Source organism: Ornithorhynchus anatinus, chromosome 1 (genome assembly GCF_004115215.2).
Source record: "Ornithorhynchus anatinus isolate Pmale09 chromosome 1, mOrnAna1.pri.v4, whole genome shotgun sequence".
In the NCBI taxonomy this organism is placed as follows: domain Eukaryota; kingdom Metazoa; phylum Chordata; class Mammalia; order Monotremata; family Ornithorhynchidae; genus Ornithorhynchus; species Ornithorhynchus anatinus.
In genome coordinates this window covers 31,097,082-31,117,968 of record NC_041728.1, presented here as the reverse complement: position 1 = coordinate 31,117,968, position 20,887 = coordinate 31,097,082, and the positions used below count along the sequence as shown (strand labels likewise).

At 48.0% G+C, this 20,887-nt stretch overlaps 1 protein-coding gene across 1 annotated transcript in view; it reads right to left on the bottom strand.

The window, feature by feature from the left end:
- Positions 1-10,546, bottom strand: part of PALS1 (protein associated with LIN7 1, MAGUK family member) — a 120,967-nt gene extending 110,421 nt beyond the window's left edge. Inside the window, 1 exon segment of the mRNA XM_029062017.1 lies at positions 10,434-10,546. The gene's annotated coding sequence lies outside the window, so the exon portion shown is untranslated.
- Positions 10,547-20,887: the final 10,341 nt, after the last annotated feature.

Here is a 20,887-nt window from a genome sequence, read left to right as displayed (position 1 = left end):
GTCCGTTTACTGTTATATTACACTCTCCCAAGCGCTTAGTACAGTGTTCTGCATACAGTAAGTGCTCAATAAATACCACTGACTGTCTCCCTTGGATTTGGAAAAGAGAGTAGAAGCCAAAATGGCAGCACCAACGCTTAATAATAATACTAATAATTAATAATACTAATTACTGTAGTATCTGTTAAGCGTTTACTATGTGCCAGGCATTATACTAAGCGCTGGGGTGGACATAGGCACCCCACGTCCCTGTCCCACGTGAGGCTCACAGTCTCAATCTCCATTTTACAAATGAGGGAACTGAGGTCCAGAGAAGTGAAATGTTTTGCCCAGAGTCCACAGCAGACGAGTGGGGCGGAGCCAGGACTAGAACCCATGACCTTCTGACTCCAGGCCCGTGCTCTCTCCACTACACCACGCTCCTTCTCGGGGTTTTCGGCACAAAAGGGGGTGGCGTTGTGTACGGCACAATCGGGAGCTGGGCGCGGCCACCAGAGTCCTCGCAATGCAAGTGGGGTGGGAATCGGAACTCTGGAGGCGGGACAGCATCGAGGCCGCCACAGAGAAAGAACCCATGTGGTTCCTCGGGATGCCCGATCGGGAGGCGGTGAGGCAAGTGGGTTGCTGGCTCTGGGGATGAGTACGGAGGGAGCTGTTTTGTGTCCAGACTGATGGGGAGAAGAGGAGCTCTTTTTACTGGCACCTTTTATCTCTCTTTCCCTTCTTCCTTTCTCCTCCATTTTTTCCTCCTCTGCCCTGTCAGTGCCTAACTCCCAAGAATTAATTATGCCACTTGTTAAAAATAATAATTATTATTATGGTATTTGTTAAGTGCTTAACTATGTGCCAGGCACTGTACTAAGCCCTGGGATGGATCTCTGCCACTTGTCTGCTGTGTGACTGTGGGCAAATCACAACTTCTCTGTGCCTCAGTTCCCTCATCTGTAAAATGGGGATTAAGACTGAAAGCCTCACATGGGACAACCTGATTACCCTGTATCTACCCCAGCGCTTAGAACAGTGCTCTGCACTTAGTTAAGCGCTAAACAAATACCAACATTATTATTATTATTATTACAAGCAGATGGCGTTGGACACAGTTCCTGTCCCATGTGGGGCTCACAGTCTCAATCCCCATTTTACAGATGAGGTAACTGAGGCCAGAGAAGTTAAGTGACTGGCCCAAAGTCACACAGCTGACAAGTGGCGGAGTCAGGATTAGAACCTATGACCTCTGACAAGCCCGGGCCCTTTCCCCTGAGCCACACTGTTAACCGCTTACTATGTGCCAGGCACTGTCCTAAGCGTCAGGGAGGATACGAGCAAGTCAGGTCGGACACAGTCCCTGTCCCACGTGGGGCTACAGTCTCCATCCCCACTTTATAGATGAGATAACTGAGGCCCAGAGAAGTGAAGGCACTTGGCCAAGGTCACACAGCAGACAAGTGGCGGGGCCAGAATTAGAACCCATTGATCTTCTGACTGCCAGGCCCGGGCTCTATCCACTTCACCATGCTGCTTCTCATACCAATATTCTGCCCCCTTTGATAGCCCTGGCCCTTCCTAGGGCCACCTCCCAATGCCCTGACCTTTAAAACCTAGCCCCCAACTTCACCCCTACACTCAAAATGAAAAGTTGGCACCCCTGTTATCATCCTAGGAATGTTCAAAATGACAAGAATTTATTTATTCAATTCTTTGGGGTCGAAACAGCAGCTACTGAAGTTGGTTTCCTTTTACTATGGCGTCTCCCGCAGAAGAGAAGATGGAAAGAGCCTTAGTCTTGAATCTTGGGGATCAAGAACCCATCTAAGGAAATGAGGAGTTCTGGTGGTTGGCACGATGCCATTTACGTGCTCTCATTCGTACCGGTGGTGTTCCAGCCTGGGGCAGAGAGTGGAAAGGAGCACAGCGTAATGCAAAATACACACAGAAGGTTTTTACCTGTCAGATCCAAGTTGGGCCAAAAGGCCCACAGGGTAATGCCGACGCTCTTCCAAAGCATCGAAACCCAGAAGGCTGTTGTCTTGGTGGACAACCATTGTGATCTTTGCAGGCCACATTAACCAGGTGCTCTGCAGGATTTCTCACGGAACGGTTCTTCGCTCAGAAAACCTCACCACCGACTCGCACCCAGATCTCCCAATTCCCACGGTCATGCCCCTTCCACTGGACCAACGGCAGAGCTGATGATGTCGTTTGTAACTGTCGTATTGTCCTCTCCTAAGCGCTTAGTAGAGTGCTCTGCACACAGTAAGTGCTCGATCCATACGACGGACCGAAGGAATGAATAACCCAAGTATGGCTGGCAATAAGCCTAGCTGGCGGGAAGCAGCGGCCTAGTGGATAGAGCCCGGGCCTGGGAATCGGAAGGACCTGGAGTTTAATTCTGGCTCCACCACTTGTCTGGTGCGTGACCTTGGGCAAGTCACTTCATTTCTCCAACCTCCATTACCTCATCTGTATAATGGAAATTAAGGCTGAGCCCCACGTGGGACAAGACTGTATCCAACCTGATTAGCTAATATCTACCCCAGCACTGAGCAAGTGCTTAAAAAATGTCTTTAAAAAATGATGGGAAGAAGGGAAGGAAGATATCGAGTTCTGTTTTTATAAGTTTAGATTTAGGCAGGACCAAGGCACTGAAGAGAAGATGGCCCAGTTAAGAAGAAATTTAGTTTAGAAAGCATGAGCTTCCCGTTAATATCCAACAGATCATCATTCCCCATCAACTTCAAAGCCCTCGTAGAATCACATCTCTTCCAAGAGGCCTTCCCTGACTAAGCCCTTATTCCCCTTATCCCCCCCTCCCTTCTGCATCACCTATGCACACGGATCTGTAGCCCTTAAGCACATGAAAGTCACCCCACCATCCGCCCCACATCACCAATGTTCATAACCTTGTATCAAGCATCTATTACAGTGCTCCGCACAGAGTAAGCGCCTAATATGATTTACTGGTTTATACGCTCCCACTTCCCCTATCTGTAATTCATTCCCCATGTACAGTGTAGCATCCTTGTGGGCAGAGATCGTGTGTACCAACTGTATTGTATTGTGCCCTCCCAAGTGCTTAGATCAGTGCTCTGCACAAAAGAAGCACTCAATGCACACCACTGATTGACTGATTTTGAAAGGATGAGTTTCCCTAGTTAGTGAGGAAGAAAATAAGGGCTCAGGCTTGGTCTTTAACAATGATGATACAAATGCCATTAATGACCTGGGGAAGAGGGAAGCCAAGAAGAGTCAGACAGAAGATTGCAGAAATTTAATCCTGGGAGGATGTTAGTTTTCAAATCCTGAGAGAAACCAAGTTTAAATTCCCCCCAAAATGATTTTAGCTTTTATTTGGATGATTCACATAAAACATCTGCATGGGAAATGCTTCTTCTGCAACATTTCTAGCAAATACGGAGTGTTTGCTTAGCTATTTGCACTAAATCCACCTATTAATAACACCAACAGATAAGCCAAACTGGCCATGGGTATGAGTTACCCACTATAGATTATTTGTAGTAGAGAGACAGGAAATTCCCTAGAGGTCGGGGGGAAAGCTATGGATATTTTTCAATGTCCAAGCCATCTAGATCATACATTTTAAATATATTTTATCCCATTCAGGACAGTGGAGATACTAACAATTCACTAAACAAAGGCACAAAAATCAATTCACGGGGACTGAGGCAGAATCGGAACAGATTTACAAAATCCTCTTACCCTAGAAGATTGTCACAATAGGCCATACTCGTTACATAAAGGATTCACCTTTATCTGCACCCTGCATTCGGTGAACGGACTTTTTATATTTTGGTTGTCGCTCATTCAACTGCTGTGATGTATAAACTTTTTACGATTTGTCTTTTCCTCCATTCCTTCTCTTCCTCACCTTCTTCCTCCCTCCTCTCACCACCCTTAAGTCTGAGGCTCTCCTCCTGGTTTCTCCATGCTCCTCCCATTCCTTAAGCCAGGGTGACTTCTGCTCCCTCACCACCTCCCTCCTGATGATCTCACCAACTACTCAGCTGGTAAAACAGAAACCATCAGGTCTGAATTCCCCAGAGCCCTCTCTACTACTCCCACCTTGGCAGTCCTCCTCACCTGTCTCAAGAATGCTTCTAAAACTGCTCCTAAAATCTGCCTCCCCCATGTCCCTGAATCCCATCTCTGTCACTTCTTCGAAATACTTCCCTCGCTCCCTTACTATCTGCCACTTCTCAGTCAAGTGATGGCATTTCTTGAGCGCTGACAATGGGCCGCCTCCTCTACTAAGCATTTGGGAGGGGACAACACAACAGAATTAGCAGATGTGTCCCCTGCCCGTAACAAGCTTACGGTCTAGAAGACTTCTTAATTGCAGATGCTCCTTTCCCTCTGCCTTCAAAGAAAGCCAAGTCTCCTCATCCCCTGAAAAAGCCACGGCCACCCAACAGATCAAGCGCGCCTTCCTCCGGCCCTCTGCCAGGTATCATACATAATATGCCCCCTCCACCCTTCAGTTTCCACCTGTAGCCCCCCCCCCCCAAGCCAGTCTCAGCTGTGGCAATGGAGACTGAGGCGGGATGGGGCTAGCACCCATTGCAGTGGGCACTGCCCCTGCCCCTACCTGGCTGGGGCGGGCAGGTAGGGAGGGGCAGGGCAACACGACAGATTTAAGTCTGCTGGCTGTAACTGCTGTCACCATGAACAAAGGTAAAAAAAAAAAAATTAGCAGTGGCGTAGGGGTGTTTGGAGACAGATGAGAAAGAGGCCAAGTTCAAGGTTCAGTAGGATATGAAAGGCCCGAGGAAGAGGAGAAATATTTGAGGAAAGGGAATCGTTATGTAATTTTTACTTAACAGGAGGGTCGAAGCTGGTTCTTGAACGGACCTTAACGAACCGCAGGTATGTCTGCGGGAAAACGTTCCCCACACTATAAGCATTCACGACACATCCCGTGTAGTTTCGAGGCACGTTGCGTGGCTGATGGCATATGCCTCAACTTCACTCCTGCCTCTCCCATGTCCAGTCTCTTGATCATACTATGCCCCTGCCTGGAACTCCCCCATTTTTAAAGTCCTTCTAAAAAGCCCACCTCCTCCAGGAAGTCTTCCTCAGTTCCCACTACCCCGAGTTTCATCCCAAAAGACCCACTTAGCACTGAGGTATCTGCACCTCTCAGCACTTATGTATATGTCGATTTAGAGATCAGAAGCAATATGTAAACCTACGTACATTACTTATTGATTCAAATTTCCATACTCCTGCTATCACCAGTCACATTCTTGTTCTTCCTCCTATTCCCCTTATTGATGATTTATCTGCCTATCTCACCCCACTTGATTTTAAGCTCCCAGACTGCAGTGGCCACGTCTTTCACTTACTGTACCCTCCTGAGAACTCAATACAGTTTTCCACACGGAGTGAGGACTCAGATATCACTGATTAATTCTTCATTGCCATTTAGGATTATATACTGTCTCAAATTGTCTCCTCTTTCTGCAAAACCCCCAGATTTAGAAGGATTAAAAAAAAAACTAGAATAAAGGCCTGGGTGAAAAGAAATCCCTCCTGGCTTCTTAACCTAATAATAATGTTTTGGGAAATACCCAAGATGTCCACATTAATCAACCTGCTTATCTATCAGCAACGATTTTTTCAAGTATAGTTATATTTAAAGTTATGCTCCCTAAAACCTAATAACCGAGAACCACCTTTCATAGTCTCTAACTTCTCTTTTAACTATGCTTTTATTTTTAAACTTCCAAAATGCTGCCACATATCTCATTTTTTGCAATAATATTATCAAGTAATTGGGAAGACTGTAAACACGATATTCATTCATTCAACTGCATTTATTGATCACTTACTGGGTGCAAAGCACTGTACTAAGCATTTGGGAGAGTACAATAAAACAAAAAATACATTCCCCACTCACGAGCTCACAGTCTAGAGGGGGAGCCACACACAAATAGGCCTAAACAAAATAAAAAAAATCACAGATATATACATGTGTCCTGTGGGGATGTCAGGTGGACGCAAAAGGAAGTGGGAGAAGAGAAGAGGAGGGCTTAGTCAGGGAAGGCTTCTTGGAGGAGATGGGCCTTCAATTAAGGCCTTGAAGTGGTGGAGAGCAATTATCTGATATCTGCTGTGAGGAGGGAGGGCATTCCAGTCCAGAAGCAGGAGGTGGGCGAGAGGACTTCGGGGTCGAGATAGATGAGATCGAGGTACAGTGAGAAGGTTAGCAGGAAAAAGTAAAATGCATCCAGGTAGGGAGAGATGTAGAATGAGCTTTATAAAACCTAACAAAAGGGGAGCTAAAATATTCCCGAATAGTATTAACTTTTTCCCTATATTCTTAAACCTTTTTAAGCACTCTTCTTAAACTCACAAATGTGTCCGTGGCCACCTAAAAAAACCTGGCTAAATGAACAAGACTATTAAGAAATTTTGCACGTAGGAGCACTAACATTCTCCTCTAGACTGCAAGCTCCTCGTAAGCAGGAAACGTCTGTTACATTGTTATACTGAACTCTCCTTAACCCTTAGTACAGTGCTCCGCACACAGTAAGCGCTCAATAAATATGACTGACTGGACACTTTGTTCATTATCCCCCCCACCAAACTATAAGCTCACTGTGGCGCAGGGAATGTGCCTACCAACTCTGTTATATTTTACTCTCCCAAGCACTTAGTATGCTGCTTCCCTCACAGAAAGCTTTGCGCTCAGTAAATACAACTGTTTGATTACTTCATATGAGATGTGCTGTGATGTATAAGGCGGGATCCCTTCAGTGGCCATATTTTACCAAGAAACTCATACAAGGGTAAATGAGGGTGAGGGGAGCGTCCTTGCAGACCGTGAGCTCGTTGTGGGCAGGAAAGTCACTTGGTTGTCATGTTGTACTCTCCCGAGTGCTCAGGACAGTGTTTTGCATAAAGTAAGGGCTCAATGAACGAGTAGTATATTCACACCCTATTTCAACAGATTGTCCTAAAGGAAGTGACTTCAAAATATCTTTCACTGAAGATTGAATGGGGTAAGAGGGTGTGTATGGGCTCAGGGGGAACAGAATAGTTAGGTTATTTAGAGTTATAAGATGATACCCCATACCAAGTGCTCAATAAATACAATCGATCGATTACGTGTCTATTAGCTAGGATTTGGACAAATAATAAAATGGTGAAAGTGCTTGATTTGATTCACTCTCTGGTGTGTGAACTGAATCTTACATACATATATATATATATACATATATACACACACTAAAAAAGGGAATGGGTCAACTGAAGGAAAAGTTATTTATACAGCATCCTGCAAAGAATGTGTCTAAATGCCTAAAATCCTCAGCGTTCCAAACAAGGTTAAGAGAAAACATCTACTGGGCTTCTACAATTTATCATCTATTTTCATTTCTAAAGGCCTCGGCCAAGCCTTCTTGAAATGTTAATCCAAAGGTACTGTTAATTTCTTTTGTTGTTTTCCACTTCTGCACTCTCAAGAGTTTAAATTCAAAATAACCAGCTGTCCAGAGCCCCGCTGTACTGAAAAGCACCTGATTATAAGATTCCCGTGAAGTTTAATTTAAAAAGATGGACGCTAACAGCAAAAAAAAATTGCTATGGTCCCTTCGCTTTCTGCCCCTCCTTAAGAGCCTTTTTTATCATTTGATTCGAGAGGTCCTCTTTCAAAGGAGTACTTTGAAAACTGGTAACAAAATCGGGCAGCAGGGCTGAAACTCTTACAAGCGCCTCACGGTGTACAAAGAAAGTGTAGTAAACTTGTCCTCATTATCATCCGAGTTAATATTTCAAAAGACACCCCTACCCCAAACGTGTCATTTGCGTCTAGGGCAGGATTTACAAGGATATTAAATCTGGGACTAATTCAAAGTCCAATTAAGATTCGGCTTTCAAAAATCCTATAAAATGGGAACACCGGCCACCACTGAATGAAGACCTTCCCAAGTGTCTACAGCCCGATCGGGAAATGAAAAAAGGGTCTTGTAATCGTTTGGGGGCATAACATCCCACCCCCCCACAAAAGTCGGCTGGTGCCAATTATCCCACATGAATCCATCAATCCTGTTTATCGGGTTTATCGTCCAGTGGTACGGCGTGGCTTAGTGGAAAGAGCCCGGGCTTGGGAGTCAGAGGGCGTGGGTTCTAATCCTACCTCTGCCACCTGTCAGCTGTGTGACTTGGGGCAAGTCACTTCACTGGGCCTCAGTGATCTCCTCTGTCAAATGGGGATGAAGACTGTGAGCCCCACATGGGACGACCTGATGACCTCGTATCTACTCCTGCTTTCGGAACAGTGCTTGGCACATAGTAAGCGCTTAACAAATACCATTATTACGTGACCTCCTCTGTCAAATGGGGATGAAGACTGTCAGCCCCACGTGGGACGACGTGATGACCTCCCATCTACCCCGGCATTTAGAACAGCGCTTGGCACATAGTAAGTGCTTAAACACCATTATTATTATTATTGGAGTGCAAGGAAGAAAGCGGAAGGAGTTTTCTCCCAGGAAGGAGCATTTGGGAGTGTCTTCCACGGAAGTGACGGGGTGGAGGGCAACTCCAAAAGGGTCCAAAGTTCCTTCCCCATCCTGGGAGCAAAGAGGGAAGAGGAGGAGGTTGACAGTCACCTGGAGGGAAATGGTGCGGGCTACCAGGGGCCCGAACCCGGCTGCTGGGCCGGACTGGGCCGGACTGGGCCAGACTGGGCGACCTCCAGGGGTGTCTCCCTGGGCCCGACCACAACAGCCCCAGCAATGGTCACTATTCCCGGCGAGAGGGGAGGTCCTGGGACTCGATGGGTGGGGACATACCTGTGTGTGTGAGTGTGTGTGAGTGTGTGACACACACGGGGCGGAGGGAGCAGAAAGTGGTGTCTGGGGCTTTGGGAGGTGTCCATCTTCGCTTCCCCAACTGGGAATGTGTCTGTGTCTCGGGAGGGAGGGAGAGGAGTGTGTGTGTGTGTAAATAAATATATAGGTGTGTGATTGAATGGATCTATACATACAGTCATCCAATCGTACTGACTGAGCGCTTGCTGTGTGCAAAGGACTGTACTGAGCGCTTGGGAGAGGCGAGTGCGAGAGCAAGCAGACGCATTCCCTGCCCACAATGAGCTTGTTTGTCTGTGAGAGGAGGTGTGTGTGTGTAAGTCAGGGGGAAGGAGCGGGAGTGCGGGGTCCCGGGATGTGTGTTTGTGTGTGTATATGTATATATAAATATGTATATATGTGTGTGTGTGTGTATGTGTATATAGATCCACACATACGCTTGAAGGGACATATACATACATAGAGAATACTTCATATTACATTACCTTAGGTGTGAATACATGCATTCATTCACTCGTATTTCCTGAGCGCTTCCTGGGTCCAAAGGACTCGCCCGAGCGCTTGAGAAAGGACAACCTAACAACGGACAAACACAGTCCCTATCCACAACGAGCTTGTGTGTGTGTGTGTGTGTGTGTGTGTGTGTGTGTCGGGGGGGCATCAGAGTGCGGGGTCCCGGGGTGGGGGGGAGGGTCCTACCAGCTTCCCCGACTATCTGGAAGTGTGTGTATTTGTAGCTGTGTGTGAGACGGAAGGAGGGGGGTTGTGTGTGCGCGTGTGTGTCCCCAGACAGGGAATGTGTGTGTTTTATGTGTGTGTGAGAGACAGAGAGACACGGGGTGGGGGTGCAAAAGTGTGTGTGTGTGTGTGTGTGAGACAGACGGGGCGGGGGGGGGGGGCGGAAGTGTGTATGTGAGAGACAGACGGGGTGTGTGTGAGAGACAAACGGGGGGGGGGGTGAGACAAATGGGGGGGGACAGACGTGGGGGTGTTTGTGTGAGGCAAATGGGGAGTGTGTGTGTGTGTGAGAGAGAGACAAACGGGGAGTAAGAGTGTGTGTGTGTGAGAGAGACAAACGGGGGGCTAAGTGTTGTGTGTGTGTGTGAGACAAACGGGAAGTGTGTGGGTGCGTGAGAGACAAACGGGGGGTAAGTGTGAGTGTGTGTGAGACAAACGGGGGGTAAGTGTTGTGTGTGTGTGAGACAGAAGGGGGGTATAAGTGTTGTGTGTGTGAGACAGAAAGGGGTGTGTGTGTGTGTGTGTGTGAGACAGAAGGGGGGTATAAGTGTTGTGTGTGTGACAGAAAGGGGGGTAAGTGTTGTGTGTGTGTGAGAGAGAGACAGAAAGGGGGGTAAGTGTTGTGTGTGTGAGACAGAAAGGGGGGTAAGTGTTGTGTGTGTGAGACAGAAGGGGGGGTAGGTGTGTGTGTGTGTGTGAGGCAGGGGGAGGGGAGGTCTCCGTCTGCCCTGAGCCGCCCCACCCCGCCCCGCCCCACCTGGGGCTGTCGTGGGGGGTGTGTGTGTGTGTGTGTAGTGTTTGTGTGCGTGTGTGGTGTGTGTAGCGTGGGGGTTGTTTCCCGGCCCGGCCCGGCCAGGCTCTTACCTCCGTCCGCACAGCCGCCACGGCCAACGAGCGCCCCAGAGACACGCCACAAACTCCCGCCTCGACCGCCTCCTCCTCGTCGTCGTCCTCCTCCTCCTCCTCCTCCTCCTCAGGCTGCGCGACCCCGGCCGCCGCGGGGCCGCGCACGCGCCCGGAGGCCCCGCCCGCTCGCCCGCGCGCCCGCCCGCCCGCGCGCCGCGGGAAAACCTCCCCTCATTGGCCGGACGAGCCCAGCCCCGCGGCCGCGCGCCCGGCCTCAACGGCGCATGCGCGCGGGGCCCGGCCCTCCGGGGGGAGGGGAGGGGGGAGAGGAGGCAGCGCGGCCTGGTGGTTAGAGCCGCCTCCCCGCCCTCCCGTCGGCCTGTGCGAGGCCCTTCACCTCCCCAGCCTCGTGGTACCTCTTCTGTAAAATGGGCATTCCATCATCATCATCATGTTGGTATTTGTTAAGCGCTCACTATGTGCAGAGCACTGTTCTAAGCGCTGGGGATTCCATCATCATCCTACTGTTGGTATTTGTTAAGCGCTCACTATGTGCAGAGCACTGTTCTAAGCGCTGGGGATTCCATCATCATCCTACTGTTGGTATTTGTTAAGCGCTTACTATGTGCAGAGCACTGTTCTAAGCGCTGGGGATTCCATCATCATCCTACTGTTGGTATTTGTTAAGCGCTTACTATGTGCAGAGCACTGTTCTAAGCGCTGGGGAGTCCATCATCATCATCATCATGTTGGTATTTGCTAAGCGCTTACTATGTGCAGAGCACTGTTCTAAGCGCTGGGGAGTCCATCATCATCATCATCATGTTGGTATTTGCTAAGCGCTTACTATGTGCAGAGCACTTTTCTAAGCGCTGGGGGAGATACAGGGTCATCAGGTTGTCCCACATGAGGCTCACAGTCTTCATCCCCATTTTACAGATGTGGTAACTGAGCCACAGAGAAGTGAAGCAACACAGCTGACAAGTGGCAGAGCTGGGATTCGAACTCATGACCTCTGACTCCCTAGCCCATGTTCTTTCCACTGAGCCACGCTGCTTCTAATCATGTTGGTATTTGTTAAGCACTTACTATGTGCAGAACACTGTTTTAAGTGCTGGGGTAGACAGAGAAGCAGCGCTTAACAAATACCAGCATTATTAGAGGGTCATCAGGTTGTCCCACGTGGGACTTACAGCCTTCATCCCCATTTTACAGATGAGGGAACTGAGGCACAGAAAAGTTAAGTGACGCCCAAAGTCACACAGCTGACAAGTGGCAGAGCAGGGATTCGAACCAGTGACTTCTGACTTCCAAGACCGTTCTCATTCCACTGAGCCACGGGAATAATAATAATAATTATGGTATTTGTTAAGCGCTTACTGTACTAAGCGCTGGGGTGGGTACGGGCAGATCGGGTTGGACAAAGTCCCTGTCTCACTTGGGGCTCACAGTCTTAATCCCCATTTTACAGATGAGGGAACTGAGGCCCAGAGCAGTGAAGTGACTTGCCCAAGGTCACACAGACAAGTGGCAGAGCGGCGATTAGAACCCATGACCTTCTGACTTCCAGGACCGCGCTCTAGCCATTACGCCATGCTGCTTCTCTTAAAGAGTGTGAGCCCCATGGGGGCAGGGACCGTGGCCGACCCACTTACCTTGGACCTACCCCAGTTCAGCTCCTGGCACAGACTAAATGCTTATGTGATACCACAATTCTTCTTCTTTTTCATCTTCTTCGTATTAAAGTTACCTTCTCTCCTGCCGATGAACCGAACGCCCTGCCGTGTGGGCGCTGACCCCCTCGCCGCACTTCCCAGGACGCAGAGAAACCCCTCAGGGAAAGTGCCAGCCCATCGGAATGGAAGGGCAGATCTCCTTACCCTTCTTCCCCGGCCGGATGGGATTCCTTGAACCTAACGGAGTTCATGCGTTAGTTCATTCAATCGTATTTATTGAGCGCCCACTCTGTGCAGAGCACTGTACTAAGCGCTTGGAATGGACAATTGGGCCACGGATAAAGACCATCCCTGCCCAACGACGGGCTCATTAGACTGTAAGCCCGTCAAAGGGCAGGGACTGTCTCTATCTGTTACCGATTTGTACATTCCAAGTGCTTAGTACAGTACTCTGCACATAGTAAGCGCTCAATAGATACTATTGAATGAATGAATGAATGAATGAATAAACGGGGGAGACGGACGGTAGAACAAAACAGAACAAAACAAGACAACGTCATCAAGATAAATAGAATCATAGAGAAATACTAATAATAATAATAATGTTGGTATTTGTTAAGCGCTTACTATGTGCCGAGCACTGTTCTAAGCTCTGGGGTAGACATAGGGGAATCAGGTTGTCCCACGTGGGGCTCACAGTCTTCATCCCCATTTTACAGATGAGGGAACTGAGGCGCAGAGAAGTGAAGTGACTTGCCCACAGTCACACAGCCGACAAGTGGCAGAGCTGGGATTCGAACTCATGAGCCCTGACTCCAAAGCCCGTGCTCTTTCCACTGAGCCACGCTGCTTCTCCACTACTATTGAATGAATATACAAGTCATTAACCAAATAAATAATATATACAAATAGGCACAGTGTGGAGGGGAAGGGGAAAGAGCAGAGGGCGGGAGAGGAGGGAATGGGGAGGGGAGGAGGAGCAAAGGAAAAGGGGGGCTCAGTCTGGGAAGGCCTCCTGGAGGAGGTGAGCTCTCAGGAGGGCTTTGAAGAGGGGAAGAGAGTTAGCTTGGGGGAGGTGAGGAGGGAGGGCATTCCAGGACAGTGGTGCTCGGGCGGTCACACCCCAGGACGCAGAGATACCCCTCAGGGAAAATGCCAAGCCATCTGCATGGCAGAGCAGGGCGGGGCAGATCTCCTTACCCTTCTTCCCCGGCCGGATGGGATTCCTTGAACCTAACGGAGATCAGGGAAGGCAGTGTGATCTAGTGGGTAGGGCACAGGCCTGAGTGTCAGAGGACCTGCGTTCTGATCCCGGCTCCTCCATGTGTCCGCTGTGTGACCTTGGACGAGTCACTCCCTATCCCTGTTGCCTCCATTCCCTCATCTGCCAAAATGGGGATTCAATACCCGCTCCCCCTCCTACTTAGACTGCGGGTCCCGTGCGGGCCCATGCGTGTCCCATGCTACCATAGTGCTCACTACAGTTCTTGGCATATAGTAAGCACTTAACAAATGCTATTATTAGAACAGTACTCACCGCTTAGAACAGTGCTTGGCACCTAGTGAGCGCTTAACCAGTACCATCAAAAAATTATTAGTAGTATCATTTTTTGCCTCCACCTTCTGTGTGAACTCAGCTAGAATGGTAAATTGGATGGTGTTACATTTTCCAGGCCCTGTCCCCGTCTTTGCGTTTGTGTTTTGATCCGTCGTCGGCGATGTCTCTATCTGTTGCCGAATTGTCCATTCCAAACGCTTAGTATATTGCTCTGCACATAGTAAGCGCTCAATAAATATTATTGAATGAATGAATGAATGAATTATTGAACACTTACTGTGTGCAGAGCACTTTACTAAGCACTTGGGAGGGTACAATATAACAATAAACGGACACGTTTCCTTGCCCACTGCGAGCTTACACAGAATTTAATATAGTAAAACAGTATATAGGGTGGCTGGGGTGTAAATCACTCTGCTAGTGGTGGGCAAGATAGGATAAGATCGGAATTTATTAAAAAATGGCAGTCGCGGAGGTGTTATTAATGTTCTCTCTTCATTAATCCCAGTTGAATCAAGAGATGCAATAATGCCATTTTTCCATTAATAATAATAATAATGTTGGTATTTGTTAAGCGCTTACTACGTGCAGAGCACTGTTCTAAGCGCCGGGGTAGATACAGGGTAATCATGTTGTCCCACATGAGGCTCACAGTTAAACCCCATTTTACAGATGAGGTAACTGAGGCACAGAGAAGTGAAGTGACTTGCCCACAGTCACACAGCTGACGAGTGCATTACACAGTAGTTCTTCAAGGACCCAACTCCTACACCGTAGAAGAATTCCTGTCTCTTCACTGAGATTTTTATCAGTGAGTGCAAATGCGACTGATAGGTCTTCATTGTGTTGGACAATCTTTACTATTTGCATGATCATCAGTGGCATTTACTGAGCACTTACTGTGGGCCTTGGGAGGGTACAGAACAAAAGACTTGGCGGATGTGTTCCCTGCCCACAATGAGCTTAGGGTCTAGAGGGGGAGACAGGCCTTATTAATGTGAAATATCATTTATAGATATGTACGTAAGCTGTGGGGTGCATGTGGAGAAGCAGTGTGGCTCTGTGGAAAGAGCCTGGGCTTGGGAGTTAGAGGTCATGGGTTCAAATCCCAGCTCTGCCACTTGGCAGCTGTGTGGGCAAGTCACTTAACTTGTAGAGTACAGTACAAAGGAGATTTGTACATTCCAAGCGCTTAGTACAGTGCTCTGCACATAGTAAGCGCTTAACAAATACCAACATCTTTATTATGTGAAGAAAACCACTTGTTCCCATATTGCATTTGTTACCCCTAATGCCAGAAACTGTTTTTGTTTTTCCCCGTTGGAATCATGACCTTCCTGAAACCTCCACTCGTCACCCCATTTTGATGGGAGGGGTCACAGCATTTGAGGCTTTTTCTTGGTCGTTAAAGCATTCCTTCTGTCTGTCCTGTTTGCTATTACCCCGTTTCAACTCACCGTGAAAGTTGTTGAGGTATCCTGCTGTCCACCCTCCTCATATATTCATTCAATAGTACTTATTGAGCACTTACTATGTGCAGAGCACTGTACTAAGCGCTTGGAATGTACAAATCTCCGTTGTACTGTACTCTCATTCACTTGATCCTTGATCCTATTTATTGAGCCCTTACTGTGTATTGAGCACTGAACTAAGCATTTGGGAAAGTACAAAATAGCAATAAAGAGAGACGGTCCCTGCTCATGACGAGCTGAGGGTCTGGGGGGTGGGGGGGCACCCGCTTAGCACAGTGCTCTGCATAAGGTAAGCGCTCGATCAGTAACGTTGGTGACGATGTTACGCGGCGTGACAATTATTGCTCTGATGCTGTTGATCTGTGTTCCAGAACCTCACTGTTGGTGATCCTGCCTTAGCACTTAACGTTAAATAATGCACACAGTACCATTAGTGAAATTGCTCTAGAAATTCTAAGTCAGGTCCAGGCCTCCCAGCATTAAATAAGGTTGAGCTTTCCAGTTGCCCAGTACAGCTTCAATTTTGACTGAAACTCGACGCTCTCCAGCAGGTCTCCTCCTTCTTCACCTCACTGATTTCCTACTACAACCCAGCCCGCTCCCTCGGTCCTCTCGTGCCAATCTACTCCCCGTACCTGGATCTCGTCTGTCTCGCCGACGACCCTCTTGCCCATGTCTTCCCTGTGGCCTGGAGCCCCCTCCCCCATTTTATCCAACTAACCGCCACTCTCCCCATCTTCAAAGCCCTATTAAAGTCATATCTCCTCCAAGAGATCTTCCCTGACTAAGCCTTCATTTCGCCCACTCTATTCGTCCACCCTTCTGGATTGGCCGGCCGTGCATTTGGGTCTCAGTCCCTTTGATCTTCACCCCACCCTCAGCCCCACTGTACTTCATTCATTTCATTCAGTCGTATTTATTGAGCGCTTACTATGTGCAGAGCACTCTATCACTTCTCTGAGCCTCGGTTGCTTGGGAAAGTACAACTCGGCAACAGAGAGAGACAATCCCTACCCAACAGTGGGCTCACAGTCCAGAAGGCGTCCCACTTGCTCAAAACTGTGCCTCCCCCGGGAAGTGCAGCAGAGCCCAGAACAATTACGGACATAGTCTAGTCAATCGCCAGAGAGGGCAGATGAGCAGTCCTCCCTTAGGCATTTTATACATCAAGGGACAGGAGATGGCATTTCCTACATCACGGAAAACACTGATTAAAGTCCTACATGTGCACAGTGCATGTAGGAGACTGAAAAAATACATTCCCTGCTGTCGAGAAGCATCTCAGGGTGGGGAGCCCCGGGCTAGGAGCTGGGAGCTGTGGAATGACACGTCAATCAATCCATCAATCAATCGTACTTATTGAGCACTTACCGTATGTGGAGCACTGTACTAAGCACTTGCGAGAGTACGGTACAACAATAGACACATTCCTTGCCCACAGTGAGCAGTTATGGACATAGCCTTGAATTTTGCCATTTATCTTATCTGTAATTAATTTTTAATGACCGTCTCTCCCACTTGATTGTAAGGTGTTTGAGGATGGGGTCTAAACCAACTTATTGCATTAAACCCCCTCAAGTGCTAAGTTCTCACCAAGAAAACTCTCTGGATCCACTCCCAGAGTGATTGCAGATAGAAGTGGAGAGACGACATGGGAGAGACATCTCTGGGAGAGACGTGTCCATGGCGTCGCTACGGGTCGGAGACGACTCGACGGCATAAGAGAAGACAAGCGCTAAGCTCAATGCTCTGTGTACAGCAAACACTCAATGGTTTGATCGATGACATGTCGACACCACACTATCAGCCTCCTGAAGGTCACACTACTCTCTTGATTTCGTTTTCTTTCTCATTCAATCTATGGTATTTACTGAATGTTCGCTGCTTGCCATATACTGTGCCAAGTAGTTGGCAGAGCATCACGAAAGTAGAGGTCTTGATCCCTGGGTTCAAAAAACTTACATCTAGCCCGAGCGACAGAATGACACAAATTAGTAACAAAAAAGAGAAGGAGAAAGAAAGGGGCAACCGTTGAAAACAAGCATACGGAAGGAGACACAGAAAAATTAGAGTCCACGGAAGGGAGGATGTATTCCTAGACCAGAAAGAAGATCACTGTGGGTAGGGAACCAATCTATCAACTCTGTTGTATTATACTCTCCCAAATGCTTAGTATGGAGCTTAATAAATACCATTGATTGATTGAAGTACATAAGTACTTTATGATGAAACCCACACGCTAAGGATGACATTAGCAAAGACTTAACTGAGGAAAGCAACCCGAAGGAGAGGACGTTTTAGGAGGGCTTTGAAGTTGGGGAAAGCTGTGCTCTGGAGGATTTGAAGGGGGTAGGAAGCACCAGATAAGAGGAAGGGCAGAGGGCAGTGGGTCAGAGCTGGGAGTTGAAAGTGGAGGTCCGGTGAGAAGAGGAGCTTGGAAGGAGTGAAAGCCAGGGGCCAGATTGAAGTCAGTGAAAAGGGCTGACAAGTAAGTGAGGAGACAAGAAGCAGCGTGGCCTAGTGGATAGAACAGAGCCCTGGGAGTCAGAAGGACCTGCGTTCTAATCCCGGCTCCACCACGTCTGCTGTGTGACCTTGGGCGAGTTATTTTCCTTCTCTGTGCCTCGGTTCCTTCATCTGTAAAATGGGGATTAAGACTGTGAGCCTCAGGTGGGATGTGGATTGTCCCCAACCTGATTAGCTTGTATCTACTCCAGCTCTTTGGACAGTGTCTTGGCACATAGTAAGTGCTTAACAAATACCAAAAAAAAAAAGAAAAAAAAAAAACCCAGAGACAATCGGTGGCGTGTTTTAAGTCAGTGACCAGGAGGTTCTGCTTAATGCAGAGAGAAACAGAGAAACTCGGCTCAGTGGAAAGAGCACGGGCTTTGGAGTCAGAGGTCATGGGTTTGAATCGCAGCTCGGCCACTTGTCAGCTGTGTGACTGTGGGCAAGTCACTTCACTTCTCTGCGCCTCAGTTACCTCATCTGTAAAATGGGGATGAAGACTGTGAGCCCCACGTGGGCCAACCTGATTCCCCTGTGTCTACCCCAGCGCTTAGAACAGTGCTCTGCACATAGTAAGCGCTTAACAAATACCAACATTATTATTATTATTAGTGGAAAGAGCACGGGCTTGGGAGTCAGAGGGCGTGGGTTCTAATCCTATTTCTGCCACTTAGCTGAGTGACTTTGGGCAAGTCACTTCTCTGCGCCTCAGTTGCCTCATCTATAAAATGGGAATAAAGACTGTGAGCCCCATGTGCGACACACTGATTACCTTGTACCTACCCCCACTGCTTGGCACGTAGTAAGTGCTTAAAAAATGCCATTATTATTATTATTATTTTGGAAGAATGGAGGCTCTTTGCTTGGGTTTAAGATTTTCCTGGTTCAGGTTCTAGTGCGTGACTTTAGACTTCGGGCCAGTTATCGGTCTGCAGAGTGAACCATGGTCTCTTGCATGTCTAAACTGCTTATTGTCTGCTTCCTCAGCGCTATCACTAGCATCATCAGGTGTTATCTTACGCACGGTCAGTGGTTCCAAACTTAATGAAGGAAATGAGCTATTCATCCGGTGCAGACAACAATTCTAAGTTTATAGCCAATAGGGTTCTATAAGATCCTCTGTCCATCTGCTAGATTTTAAGCCCAGCTGGATTGTTAACTCCTTCCCCTGGATTGTAAAGTCTCCGAGGGCAGAGATCATGCCTGCCTATTCTACTGTACTCCCCCAGGCACTTAGTACGCTTCTCTGCGCTCAATAAATAACATCGACTGCGGCTGGTTCAGACTGAAGGGCACTTTCAGGCACCAGAGAGACTGGCTAATGGCTACTTCAGAAAGAAAGGTGTCACATTCCTCTGTTGGCAACTAAACCGTCTGAGGGACATTTGCTAAATCTGAGTATTTCCAGACACACCCTGCACCCCTCCTCCCTCATTTAATTATCTTTGCCACTTAATGCGAAAGTCTGCTCCTGCTTTTTTCTTTGGCTCAAGAAACTAAAAGGCCCATTGTACCTTGTGCAGCCAATAACTTTATGCAGATACGAATTGTCCCGGAATCAAGTTTCTACTCTTCAGTTTATTTTAGCTGAGAAGTAGCTTGATTTAGTGGAAAGAGGTCAGGCCTGGAAGTCAGGGGACCTGGGTTCTAATCCCTGTTCTGCCATTTGTCCGTTGTGTAACCTTGGGGAAGTCTCTTAACTTCTCTGAGCCTCAATTTCCCCTTCTGTAAAACGGGGAGTAAATCTTACTCCCTCCTACTTAAACTGTGATCCCCATGCGGAAAGGGACTGTGTCCAACTTGATTTTCTTGTTTCTACCCCTGTGCATCATCCAGTGCGTGGCACAGAGTAAGTGCTTAAGAAGAACTATAATAATACTGTAATAATAGAGAAGCACCACAGCCTAGTGGGTACAGCCTGGGAGTCAGAAGGACCTGAGTTCTAATCCCAGCTCCACCACTTGTCTGCTGTGTGACTTTGGACAGGTCACTATATTTCTGTGTCCTTCAGTTATCCCAGCTCTAAAATGGGAATTAAGACTCTGAGCCCTGTGTGGGACGTGGACTGTGTCCAACCTGATTGGCTTGTATCTCTCCCAGTGCTTAGTACAGTGCCTGGCACATAGTATGACTTTAAAAAACACCATACTAATAATAATTGCTATTATTATCATCATTATTAATAGTAGTAATTCTTCCTGTCTGCCCTGTTCCTTAACTGCTGCCAGCTCCTTAATTTGGCATGACCATTTTCCTTCTCTTGGAAATCAGCAGGGGTGGGTGGCGATATAAGGCAGCGTGGCTGGAGAAGCAGCCCGGTTTAGCACCGAGAGTACAGACTTGGGAGTCAGAGGACTTGGGTTCTAATCCCGGCTCTGCCACTTATCTGCTGTGTGACCCTGGGCAAGCTGCTTAACTTCTCAGTGCCTCAGTTACCTCATCTCTAAAATGGGGATTAAGACTGTGAGCCCCACGTGGGACAACCTGATTACCTTTCTTTCTACCCTAGGGCTTAGGACAGTGCTCTGCACATAGTAAGCGCTCAATAAATACTTTTGAATAGTAAGCGCTTAACAAATAACATTATTATAAGCACTTAGTATGGTGCTCTGCACACAGTAATCTCTCAATAAATCCGATTGAATGAATAACAGAGGTTATTTGCCTTAGAGGAAAGTGGGAAGAAACTGGTTTCCCCATCCCTTACCTGCAGAGGATGTAGGAGAGTTATACAGGGACCTTACTGGGAGTGACTCGGAATTAACAGAGTCGCCACTGCCTTTTCCTCTTCCTCAATCATTCTTTGAGTGAAGTTTCTACCTGCAACGAGCTGCAGAACACCGCTGGCGGAAATAAGGCTTACCTTATTCATCACAAACTTATTCTCATCTGCCTCACCTCTGCCACCTCCTCCACCCAGCAACACAATCTCTCCCTCCTTAGTGACTCCCGTACCCATTGCCTGTACCAGCTGTTCCAGATGTTTCACTCCCTCCTCATTCTCCTGTCCCTCCCCCCCACCACCCCCACTCCAATCTCTTCCCCCTTAGGGCCCGGCTGTCTAATTTAGTGAGAAAAATGAAATCCTCAGGCGTGAGCTCCCTGAAATTTATCCTGCTCTTCTCCGGTACCTCCCTCCTCCTGCCCACCTTGGGCTCTCCCATCTGTCCCGGCAGTGTCTCAAGAGGAGATCTCTTGCCTCCTCTCCAAATCTACCCCCTCCACATGCATCTCTCACCCCATCGCTATGCTCTGCGT